Source organism: Panthera uncia, chromosome X (genome assembly GCF_023721935.1).
Source record: "Panthera uncia isolate 11264 chromosome X, Puncia_PCG_1.0, whole genome shotgun sequence".
Taxonomy (NCBI): domain Eukaryota; kingdom Metazoa; phylum Chordata; class Mammalia; order Carnivora; family Felidae; genus Panthera; species Panthera uncia.
The window spans coordinates 122,234,523-122,244,820 of NC_064817.1; the positions used below are offsets into that span (position 1 = coordinate 122,234,523).

A 10,298-nucleotide genomic window follows, 5' to 3' on the forward strand; every position below is an offset into this window, starting at 1 on the left:
GCTTGGAGCCTGGAGCCTGCTTCGGATTCTGTGTCTCCTTCTCTCTCTGCTCCTCCCCCACTTGTGCTGTGTGTGTGTCTCTCTCTCAAAAATGAATAGACATTTTGAAAAATTTTGAAAAAGTAAAATTTCTCCCTTATGGGCAATTATCAAATCATAACTTTTACTCTCTAAGAAATTCCCTAACCTGACCCACTGCATTATAGCTTTACTTGCCACCATCCCAGTCAAAGCCCACTGTTATTTCTCTCCCAAAGACTGTATGTAATAGTCTTCTAATTGATCTCTCCATATACACATTTGCCCTCCCTTCAAACCATTTTGCACACTGTAGGAACAGTGAACTAAAATAGACTTGTTGGTGTGTAATTCTCTCTGAATGGATCCCTAAGGCCTTCAGGGTGAAGTCCATCCAAATTTGTTATCATGTTACATAATGCCTTCTTTTACCTGGTCCTGAGTTACCTTTCAGCCTCACTTCCTCCTTGTACTTCATTGCTTATTGTTTGCCGGACTCACTATACTCTTTCCTGATTCTAAGAAATTCATGTTCATGCCCTTTGTTCTCTCAAACAGAGTAGGAAACCCTGCCTTTTATTCATATTTCAAGAATCAGTGGAGATACCGTTTCATTTAAGAATTCTTCCCTAAATTCCCAGAATGAAGCTTTCTTTTGTTCTCTCTTAATATTCTGTTTATGTCTCTATATTCCTTCTTTATACATTTTGATGAAACTATGTTTTTATGTCTCTCTTCCTAGTAATATTTGGATGCTCCTCAACAGGAAGATGTATGTCTCATTAATATTTGTACTCTAACATCTAGCATGGTTCCTAGTGCTTTGTAAAACTCCATAAATGTTTGTGAGAATTCAATCGAATTACTTTTCTCCCAACTTCCTATTTTCTTTAAATCTGGTAAGATGTCTGTTGTAACTCTTCACTTTAGTCAGTAATGAAAATAGTCAGGTCAAACCAAAGGTAGGCTTTGCAGGAGGCCAACAGAAACTCTTCCTTTGCCTATGGTCTCTTAATCAGTTCCCTTTGAGTATGTAGATTTAATTAATTAATACATAATTATATTAATTATAAAACCCATCAAAATATAGATTTATAATTCTTGTTCATGAAGGTTTCATGAAAGAGTTGTTAAAATCTTAATGAAATTTCATTCATTAATTCACTTAATGCACATTATGTCTGCCAAATTTCCATAAACTACCCCCAATAAGCTTTTTTTTTTTTAAAAAATTACATTTGTGTGGAATGTCTTTGTTGATAACTTTGTAATTTTCTAAGTACACACTTACTTGAAAGCCTGTTCTAGAATCCAACCCAGGAGATACTTAGTTCACTGATTACTAGATTGAAAATTCTTCCTTCTTTGTCTTTGTTAGAAGTGGTAATATATTTACATAAATCCAGTCTTAAAGCACTTCTCCTATTCTCCATAATTCCTTTGATCATTGAGAGTAGTGTAATGATATCATCTGACTTATAGCTTTCCCATGCCAGGACACATGCACATTGTTCTTGTTCTTTTTGCAAATATGTATTTCTACCAACCTGAGGTGATTTTGGGGCCTTATGTTTCCAAATACTGATGCTTTAGGCACATACCACCTGTTATATTCATCCTTCTTTTCATATTATTCTTTTAAAAAGGGAACTATGAGCTCATTGTAAAACTTCCTATGTAGCCCCATGGTTTCCCTCACTTCTCCTTTAATAGAATAATTTGCTGTTTCATAGTCAAAATTATGTTTTTGAGAGCTCCCCAATCTTTAGAGTCTAAAACCATCTTAATGTAAATTAAGGTCCAACAAGTATCAATCACAATAACAGAAACTTTTGGAGAACAGCCATAGCTAGAAATTCTAGTCAGAGTAGGCAATTACATAATAGGTCAATTTGAATCTTTTCATGGTTATTACTAAGGAAGAAGCATTACCTCCTGAAAGGCTTAAAGCCAAGAATCCATTTAGCTCCCGTCAATTTTTCCTTCCAATGTCTCTCAGATTTGTCCTCCTTTTTCCATTCCTATAGAAGCCTTCATCACCTCATGCCTGGACTACTGCCATAGGCTAGATGGTTTCTTTGCCTCTAGTCCTTCCACATTCCAATCCATTTTCCATACTATTGCCAGATTAATCTTCTTAAAACACTTTCATCATGTCACTCTCCAGCCTGAGATCTAGCTCAAATGTCACCTTCTTTGTAAAATCTTCCTAACTGCCCTAGGAAGAGGTAATAGCTGCCTAGTCAATGTTTTCATAGTTCTTTGTGCATACCCTTATTAGTGCAATTACAACATGTATAATAATCACCTGCTTAAATTATTATTTTTCTCTCCCCTTTTGCTAAGAGCTCCTTGAGGGAAGGCAAAAGGATTGAGTCATCTCTTTACAATGGCACTCAAGGTTTTACATAATTGGCCCCATCTTGCCCCACCACCTCAGGGGCTTTACCTATGTTTCCTCTGACTATCATGTTCTCCCTCTTATTCTTTCTACTCATTCTTCAGGTCTCAGATTAAATATCAATTCACTGAAGAAAACTTCCCTAACACTCTTAACTAATTAATTAATCAACTCATTTAAAAAATATTTATTGGACGCCAACTTTGTTCCAGGCACTATTTTAGGTGCTTGGGATATATAAGTGAACAAAAAAGACAAACACTCCTCCTTTCATGGAGTGTATCTTCCAGTGGGAGGTGGGAGATGATTAAAGATAAACACAATACATAAGTAAACTATATAACACATTATAAGATGATAAGAGCTATGAAAAAAATCCAGCATGAAAAAGGGGTAGGCTGGAGGTAGTAGGCGGTTTAAATATGATGGTAAGGCTAAACCTCATTGAGAAAGATGACATTTGAACAAAGAGGAAGTTAGTCATGAAGATATCCAGTGTAAAGTAAGTTAGTGCAAAGGTTCTAAGCTGGGATTATATCAGATCTACTTTTATCCTCCTTTTAAAGATACTTTCTATTGATTTCCTTCATGAGTCATAATAAAATTTGCCAGTATCTTCTTTTTCTCTCCCCTCCTTCTGACCCAGCCTCTAATTTAAACCTATATTTTCTTACTCCTGGTTAGTATCTATGTCCTCTTTCTACACCCATTTTTTTGTTACTTGTGTAATATCTATATTTCAGAGTATAAAATATTTGCCTCTATTCTGTCATTTCATCTTCCTCACTTATTCTTAGCTTTACAAGTAAACATAGTTACAGCTCACCATTAAACATACGTCAAATGTCTCCTATGATTTCTAGGTTATCTGAAGCTTTTGTATTTCCATTAAATACCTTAGTAAAGCATCATGGAACTAATATTTCCTGAGTCTTGCACATTCATTATAGCTTGCATTTATGACTTAAAGTTAACTTAGTTGGATAGAAAAACCTTTGGCTCTCATCTTCCTGTTGTTTAGCTGTCACACTTGTAACAAGTAGTTTTCTAACATCACAACATTTGTAGATTTCTCCGAGGTTTCTTCTGGAGCTCTTTCCCTGGAAGAACTCTAAGACTACATTTAAATACATATAGATATTTATTATAGTTACTATATGTAATAAATATTTATTACATATAAATCAAATGCAAACTTTTATACATTTATTATATATAACCTTTTAATATATATTATATACATATAATTATATATAATATATAAAACATATTTATTCTATTTATATATGAAATTCATTTATGTTTACATATATATATAAAACCCATTATATATACATATACATATACATATACATATGTGTGTGTGTATATATATATATATATATATATATATATATATGTAGTTAGTATATACACATATAGTAACCTTTTGGTGTGTATTCAGGAATCTGGTGTTTACGGGTGAGCAGACCCTTTGTGGAAGAAGTGCAACACTGGCCTGCTGCAGTGACCAGTTCTGTCCAGAGTCTTCCAGAACATGGAGATTCCTTGAGGAGCTAGGTGAGGCCACCACAGTGCACTCTGGGCTGCATTTCTTCCACTTTTCCACTTCCACTTTTGGTCTTTTTTATAGGCATTTGAACCCACATCCTAATTAAGGCTCATCTACAGCCTAGACTAAGATGGAAAAGTTTCTTTGATGTATCACTATTCTGTTGGTGGAGTTTTTGCTAAACTGTGTGTAGATCTTTGAGGTTCTCCATCCCAATTCTATGACTTGTAAGGAGCCAAGGCCTTCTCCTGCAAGCATTGACACTCAAGCCAAGGTAGAGTACCTGACTAGACATTTTTGTGAAGACATCCAGATGGTCAACACACATGAAAAGATGCTCAACATCACTCACCATCAGGGACATGCAAATAGAAGCCACAATGAGATATCACCTTACACCTGTCAGAATAGCTAAAATCCAAAAGACAAGAAATAATAAGTGTTGGTGAGGATGCGTGTTGGTGGGAATGCAAATTGGTACAGCTGTGGAAAACAATATGAAGGTTCCTCAAAAAATTAAAAATAGAACTAAACTATGGTCCAATAATTCCACTATTGGGTATTTACCCAAAGAAAACTAAAACACTAATTTGAAAAGATATATGTACCCCTATTTTGTTGCAGCATTATTTATAATAGCCAAAATATGGAAGCAACTTAAGTGTCCACTGAGAGACAAATGGATAAGGAAGACGTGGTGTGTGTGTGTGTGTGTGTGTGTGTATAACAGAATATTGTGCAGCCACAAAAAAGATAAAACTTTGCCATTTGGACAACATGAATAAATCAGACAGAGAAAGACAAATACCATGTGATTTCACTCATATGTGGAATTTAAAAAGCAAAACAAATGAATAAAGAAACAAACAAAAAGCAGAATCAGACCTATAAAAACTGAGGACAAATCGATGGCTGCCAAAGGGGAGGGGAGTGGGGGGATGGGCAAAATGGGTGAAGGGGAGTGAGAGATACAGGCTTGCAGTGATGGAGTGGATAAATCATGGGAATAAAGGGAACAGCACAGAGAATACAGTCAATGGTATTGTAATAGTGTTTTATGATGACAGATGGTAGCTGCACAGCATAATGTATGGAGATGTTGAATCACTATGTTGTATCCCTGAAACTAATGTAACACTGAGTGTCAAGTCTACTCAAATTAAAAGAAATTGAAAAGTCACTCAAGCCCTAGGCTTTTACTTCTGGTTAGGTTGAAGAAAGTTACAAAAGGTTGTTTCACCAGCCCTAAAAGTGAGAATCAGCCAGATAAGCTACAAGATCATAGTTTAAAAACCTCATCAGACTTTGGGTTTAAGTTCTGACATGTAAAGAGCTTGGATCTTGTCATTCCCGTCCTAACAATAAGAAAAAGGTGATCAAATTGAGAAACAATGGCTCTTCTTAGATTTAGACAAGTGAGGTTGCAGGGCAAACTGCCACCCAAAATCTGGAGAGACTGGCAAAGCCAGAGAAGCACAGCCAAGATCTATTTACCTGGAGGAGAAACTCCATTCACTTAAATGGTAATTTTGATGAACTGCTGGAGGCTGAGTGTGGTCCACCTTGAGAAGGAGAGACTTCTGGGATCATAGTCTTAAGGGGGAACCCACACTTTCATGGGTTTTTACCTCCATGAATCCCACCAGGATCTTATGGTATAGGGTCCAAAACAATTCCTGCATGGTTCTGGCAGGGGAGGGGAGAGTAAACATTGCATCGTCCATAATAGAGTATTCTCCTAACAGAGCTGTCTCTATAACAAAGGCCTGCTCTCCAGGGGAAAAGACTTTAATCAGAGTCTTATCCCATCTGGGGAAACGGCCCTTCTCTTACTTGAGCCTTCTTAAGCCTTTTCATGTTACCAAAAGGGAGGTGGTATGAAACACTGTTAAGGACACAGGCCCACTAAAAAACTAAGATTTAATCATAAGATTATAGAATGCATCCCCTATCTCACACCGTACCACCATGCCATCAGACTTCAGTATAATAAGAGTGGATTATTAAATGAAGGATCTGCAAGATGTAGACTCTATCTGATGAGTAGTACTTAAGGCATAGGAGGGACAAAAGGGAGACAAAAATCAAGGACACTAGGAAAATGTGAAGTCTTTGACACCTACAGCTACCGCAAACATTACATACAGCCCAACTTCCAGCCAGATTAAAACAAAACCTCATATTAAAGGCTATTTATGTCAGTACCATTACACAATACATTATGCCTGAATTCCAACAAAAAAATTATAAGGTACATTAAAAGCAAAACAAACAAACAAACAAAAAGCCCAAACCTAGTCTTAAGATAAAAAATAAGTATCAGAGCCAGACTCAGATATGACAGTTTTGAAAGACAAGACATGATTAATACGTTAAGGGCTCGATTGGAAAAAGCAGGCAATATTCAAGAACAGATGGGTAAATGTAAGCAGAGAGATGGAAATTCTACAAAAGTATCTAAAGGAAATGTTAGAAATTAAAAAACACTAACAAAAATAAAGAATGCCTTAGATGAGCTCATCAGTAGACTGGACATGGTCAAAGAAAGAATCAGTGAATGTAAGCATAAGTCAACAGAAACCTCCCAAACTGAAATTCAAAGAGAAAAAAAAATTTTAATAAAGCTCAGAACAGAATACCCATGAACTATGGGGCAATTTCAAGAGGCGTGACATACACTTAATTGATTAGCAGGAAGTAAAGAAAGGAGCGGAAGGAATATTTGAGGTAATAATGGCTAAGAATTTTCAAAAATTATTGACAAACACCAAACCACAGATCCAGGAAGGTCAGAGAATGAGCATGATAAATATCAAATAAAAAAAATCTAGGGGTGTCTGGGTGGCTCAGTTGGTTAATCCAACTCTTGATTTCAGGTCAGGTCATGATGTCACTGTTCATGAGATCGAGCCCCACATCGGGCTCTGTGCTGTCAGCACAGAGCAGAGCCTGCTTTGGATTCTCTCTGCCCCTCCCCTACTCAGGCTCTCTCTCTTTCCCTCTCTCAAAATGAATAAATAAACAACAAAAAAAGAAGAAGTCTATACAGAGGCATGTGATATTGAAGAACCCGGGGTGGGGGGAGAATACCTTAGAGAGCAAGGATAAGAATTATGAGAACTTCTCTAAATGTATTTAACAAAATTTGGAAGATGAAGTTTTTTTTTAAATGGGTAAGTAAGTAAGTCACGCAGATGAAAAGCCCAGCATAGAGAATATAGCCAATAATATTACAATAACATTGTGTGTTGACAGATGGTGCCTGCATTTATCTTGGTAAGTACCAAGTAATGTATAGGATTGCAGAATCAATATGTTGTACATTTGAAACTAACATAACACTGTATATCAATTCTATTTCGATGATAATAATTTTTTAATAAATGAATTTACAAAACTATGTTGCTGGCTTGAAATTTGGAGTAGCAGTGGGGGCAAAGAGAAGCGGATAGGTTTAAAAATATTCAGGAAGCAGAAGTGAGATTTTGTATTGATTCTATATTGGGAATCGGGAAGAGAGAGGATGCCTCCGACTTAGCATGCTTAAAGTGGAATTGCTGTTCGCCTCCGAACTTACTGTCTTCCTTCACTGCTAATCTCAGTGAGTGGATCAGCATGCTGGCACAGACTAAGCATTCATTGATTGTCTTTGGAGTGAAAGAATAAATGAATAGAGTAGAAATACGGCCAAACAAAGTTCATTCACCAGTGCCTGCCAAACAGCCAGTCCTAAACTCACCCTCAAGGTCGGCTCAGCAGAGGTCTATCACAGTTTCCCTCTCACTTTATCAACCGTTTGGAAAATCGCCATATCTCAGGTCCAGAAGAACACCCACCTTCACATCAGACACTCCTTGCCTAGAACCTGTAGGTGTGGCACAGACCGGGTTTTGCCAGGAGCCTCTTCTGTAATTTCTTTACATGAGGCCAGTGGCACAGCGTACAACCCTTAGGAGCACAGGGGACGTTTGGTGTTGTAGAAACAGGGTCACAATGGCACCCAACTGGTGGATCTGTGTTCACCTTGGCTTGGATCAGAGACTCTTCCCACCAAACGGGTTTCTTAATCCAGCCTCTCCCCGCAGACCGTCGGGCTGGCAGGCAAAAAATACAACTGCCAGAAACACCACAGACATCAAGTGATCAGCTTGGATATTTTATTGCTTCTCCCAGCCAGGGCTGACAAGCAGAGATACAGAACTGCTTGTGGTTCCTGGTACAGAGACCAAAACCAGGAAGTGATCTGTCCCAGTGCAGATTTCCCAGAAATAAGAATGAGATGGGGTATGTGGACGATGCGCCTCAGACTCAACTAACCCAGTGAACATTCCCTTCATCATATTGGTTATGAGATAGAACACATCTTTAAGTATGGTGACAAATACATTCATGTCTCACGGTTGTGAAGACTACAGGATTTTGCATAGTATATGGCTGTCATTATCATTATAAGCAGTTTCTTAATGAGATGGAATTGGAATGACACCAAAATGTTGGCCCATAGTGTTTATAATTCTATCTCTAGAGTTAATGTACAATAAACTGTATGTAAGTTTTACTATAATGATTCCTCAAAGGACAATGCCAGCTAAGAAGCAACTCTAATTTTTTTTTAATGTTTATCCATTTCTTGAGAGAGAGACAGAGTGTGAATGGGGGAGGGGCAGAGAGACAGGCAGACACAGAATTCGAAGCAGGCTCCAGGCTCTGAGCTGTTAGCACAGAGCGCGACGCGGGCCGAACCCACCAACTGCGAGATCATGACGCAAGCCGAAGGCGGACACTTAACGGACTGAGCCACCCAGGCGCCCCAAGAAGCAACTCTAAACGACTGCTATGTGGGAATGGATTATGGAAGTGTTTCTCCATATGAGAGCTCAAGGTTTTTGTTTGTTTGCTTGTTTTTTGGTTTGTTTTTTTTTTTTTTTTTTTTTTTTTTTGCAGCGATTTGGTAACAGGTAAACCACCCAAGTCTTTTATGAGGAGACTTTTGCTAGGCATTGTGTTACGTTCATTCAACTCATAATGTTTTGATCAATCATTTGGTTAAAAATCTTTAACAGTAAAGCATTCACAAAAGCATTCTTCCAGAGTGGACAGTCACCTCTAGGGCACTGGATGAATGCTTTTTCCAGTTTTAGGGGCAGTCAGTAGTTAAAAACATTGAAAAGGTTTTTCAGAATTGTTTTCGTAAGGGAGAGCACTTCCTCGCGTAAGTTCTCCGCTGCCCTGCCCTGCCACTCCCGACTCCTGCTAGGCATTCTTGCTCGGGAGGGGCAGACGAAGGGTACAATGCGCAGACAACACTGGTGGATATTATAACGAAAGGAGTTCCACCTTCCACTCTACTGCCGAACAAAGTGAGACATGGACAGGCTAGGGGCTCTCTGAAAGCTAGACACCAAGTCGGTGACAGACCCAGGGCGGGGAAGTCGGATCGAGTTTGAAACAATGTACACTGGGCGTCACTCCGAACCCGAGCTTCCTCCAGCTCTCCCAGCTCCTTCCGAGCGCTAGGCCCATCTGGCCCTGCGCTGATCTCCGGGCTTTGTCGCGCAACTGGCATAAACCGTGACGACAGCCGTGCGGAAATGCACGAGTGGCCTTCTCCTCAGCCAGGGTTAAGGTAAGTACCACCGCCCTGGTACCGAGCAGACGGGGTGGGAACCATTCCCCTCACCCCGCCTCCCGTGCCAGGCCTTCAATAGAGCGCCCGGGCTAACCCAGCCACTGCACCCACCAAAGACACCCCTTCCCGATCCGTGGGACGGGACCCACCTGTCCTGGAGGTCGCGACTCCCAACTCAGCAAAGCGGGAGGAAATGCAAGCAAGTAGAGCCGTGGGAGGCAGCCCTGCACCCGCCTTTTGCTTTTTCCCAGAGACCATGTGCCCCGCGCTCCCCTCCCCCAGTCCGTTCAGGCCCAACTGCCTAGAGGCCCCGCCCCACTTCTTCCGGCCTTGTGGGTGCGCGTCCTGTGCGCCCGGGACCCGGACTGCTGCGGGGGTGTGCTACAGCCTCTGGTCCAGAAGGGTGGCGACGGGGTGCCCTAGTCGATGGCCTTAGTTTGACAGATTTGGAGCCCCAGGCACAGAGAGGAGAAGAGACGGACTCGTGAAAGTATACTGGGTGTAACTAACACCTAGGTTTCCTTGTTTGCCTTTTCTGTGCCCCTCCTGACTCTCCCCACTACTGAGGTTGCTTATCGAGGTTTGCTGGAACAAAAATTCTTCCACTTCCTTGCACCACTTTCTTGAACTTAAGCCACATACCACTCACTGCTGGACTCCCAGGAGTTCATTTGAGCTACTTGAATCCAGGGCCCCTG

At 39.9% G+C, this 10,298-nt stretch overlaps 1 protein-coding gene across 1 annotated transcript in view; it reads right to left on the reverse strand.

The window, feature by feature from the left end:
* The window catches only part of TMLHE (trimethyllysine hydroxylase, epsilon), a 65,534-nt gene extending 55,464 nt beyond the window's left edge, over positions 1 to 10,070 (reverse strand). The window contains exon 1 of the mRNA XM_049643321.1: positions 9,750 to 10,070. The gene's annotated coding sequence lies outside the window, so the exon portion shown is untranslated. The remainder of the gene's footprint in view (positions 1 to 9,749) is intronic.
* Positions 10,071 to 10,298: the final 228 nt, after the last annotated feature.